The sequence below is a fragment of the Ursus maritimus genome, unplaced genomic scaffold (genome assembly GCF_017311325.1).
Source record: "Ursus maritimus isolate PB19 unplaced genomic scaffold, ASM1731132v1 scaffold_1153, whole genome shotgun sequence".
Taxonomy (NCBI): domain Eukaryota; kingdom Metazoa; phylum Chordata; class Mammalia; order Carnivora; family Ursidae; genus Ursus; species Ursus maritimus.
The window spans coordinates 1-2,603 of record NW_024423513.1 but is presented as its reverse complement, the minus strand read 5'-3'; the positions used below and the strand labels follow the sequence as shown (position 1 = coordinate 2,603).

Genomic DNA, 2,603 nt, shown 5'->3' with positions numbered 1-2,603 from the left:
TAAATAAATAAAATCTTAAAAAAAAATAAAATAAATAAAATTTTATTAATTTTATAGCTAGAAAAGGAACGTAGCACACCATTTTCGAATAACAAGATGTACAATGCAGTATTGTCAGTTCCATATACGCCATTGATTCTCACGATGCTTGGTCTTTGTTGAACTCCTGCGTCCATAGCCAAACTATGGTTGCAATTCAACCATGATTTGACAAAATCAGACTATGAATAAATGCTTGATTACTACCCTATTCAGCAAAGAAGGTGCTCACGTCACTAAATAAGTGAGTATAATTCCAGTGTGAGTATGGGTTGATATTTTCATTTCTGTTAAGGAGTCAGACAGAAGAGAAACAACAAAGATGTCTATTGGACGTTCTTTTGTTCACTAATGACATAGTGACTTCTTCGCTGAATCAGGTAGTCGTTTCTGAGCTCTGGGAGAATATTTCCTGAATTTGCTGTGCCAGTCACAATATAAGAATTATAGATACAACATGCATTTAAATCAAATCTGCATTATTGACATTTCTCCATCATTTTCTTAAGTCCATGCAATCCACAATTTCCGTGATGTAAATACTCCCACCATGGCTGATTTCAGTCTACCTCCTGGAAGTCACGGAAGGTGGATTTGGAAGGAGATGCAAGATAGCACAATATTATTTGTAGTATTTCTACCATACAGACTAGACACAAATAACCTCAAGAGCATAGATAATAATAAAATGTAGTAAAATAATTGGAGAATGAGGAGCTCTGAGTATTTATTACCTTTGTTTTTAACAGAGTTTATTTCATTATTTATATAATATACTTATATATACTTATACTTATCCAGCACTCCACAGCCAAAGATAGTATCAAACCACAACCCCGGCTCGAACCACATTTGGTAAAGAAAACTAGATCAGTGGCTCAGAATATTAATACCTGATGAATTTTTAAGGCCACTTCCTTTCCCTAAGTGATATCATTAGCCATGCAGGTGAGGAAATAATTCAGGGCCGCTGCACAACTTCTAGGCTAATGCTTCTCAGAGTGTGGTCCCCAGCATCAGCATAACCCCAAACATTTTTGGAAGTGCAAATTTTGGGGTCCATTGCCAACCTATTGAATCAGGGCCCTGAAATCTCTCTCCCATGTTTCTAATGTGTATTCAAGGTGTTTCTGACATGTGCTCAAGTTCCCTCTTCTCTAGGGACTAATAGTTTGAATTGTACTGCTCTTTTGGGTGTCCCACATGGTTCTCACCCCTTGCTGTGGGTGATGGGGTGTCCGCCTTTTTTTCCCCAACTGAAAACCACTCAGATGGTGTCCCTCCCGTCCTACTCCCCTGAAGGAGGGAGGAGAAGAACAATCATCAATGACAAAGCGCAGCTGCAGAAGCCACGCCCAGAGCCAGCTTCCCACTCGGGAGGGGACACTGCGTCTCCTCTTCCTGATTTTGGGTGCTCTACATGTTCAGAGAAACTTCTCTAGTAACGAACTATAGAAATGATCCCCGAAAGTATTTGGTGTGTCAGCTTTTAAATTCAGAATCGTTGTTAGCGTTTTCAGGCGTGCTCAACATGCAGTGGTTAGGAAATGAGTTCTCATTGGTTGGTTCCCATGCAAGGGTTCACCTCCGTCCAATATGCTTTGCAAAATGGTACTGTGGGACAGGTGCTTCTCTAGCCTCTGTGGCCCAGGGCTCAGTGCTGACATGATCTCTGGGGGATCGGTATTGTCCTGCACGATGAACACAGCAGGGTAGTTTAAATTGCTTTTAATCTATGTTAACTATACTGAAATTAAAATAAAAAAATTAAATACATGGCTTTTAGTCAGGAGAGGGGCTTCCTGCTTTGATTGGGAGTTCAGTGTAGATGTTGCATTTGTTCTGTCCTATGACTCTGATATAAAGTTAAACATTTTTTGTTTCCTGTAAATTAGCTCAAACAGAAATCCTGGCTCAAATGGGCTTGAACAATAAGTAATTTTATTATTTTTCATAACTGAAGTCCATGGGCTCCAGGGATGGTTGGTTTAGAGACTCAGCATCAGCATCAAAGACCTTTCTTTTCATCTTTTAGCTATGCTAACCTCTATACTGGTTCATCCTTAGGTTGTTAGCAAAATGGCTGCAGTGGTTCCAGCCATCACAATCAGAGAGTACAGAGTCCAAAGCAGGGGTTCTTTTCTGAGCTCCATGGATAAACTCAGGGACCCATGAACCTGAGTGGGAAAAATAATCACATCACCAATATCTAACTAAAATTTTTTATTTCCTTCGAGTACAAATGTAGGTAACAAACTACAGTAGTAGGGCAACGTCGGTTCGCCACCAATAGAAATCACATGTATTTTTAAGTAACATTATAATTGTAAATATATCGTGAATATACTTTATGCTTGGTTCCACTTTGAAATTATAGCAGTTATTAGACCCACCACTAGATCTTGATATTGAATGGGTAAATAAAGTATTGTATAAATTATTATATCATAAATATGTGGTTTTAATATTTCAGTAGTTGTGTTACATTATAATTTGCATGGAGTTTATTTGATGTATTTAAAAATATCATTCTTTTTTTTTTTTTTAAGATTTTATTTATTTAT

At 37.9% G+C, this 2,603-nt stretch overlaps 1 non-coding gene across 1 annotated transcript; it reads right to left on the bottom strand.

Moving 5' to 3' along the window:
• Positions 1 to 1,301: 1,301 nt before the first annotated feature.
• On the bottom strand, positions 1,302 to 1,519 carry LOC121101949. Its single transcript, XR_005833980.1, has one exon. It is a non-coding gene; the product is annotated as a small nucleolar RNA U3 (small nucleolar RNA).
• Positions 1,520 to 2,603: the final 1,084 nt, after the last annotated feature.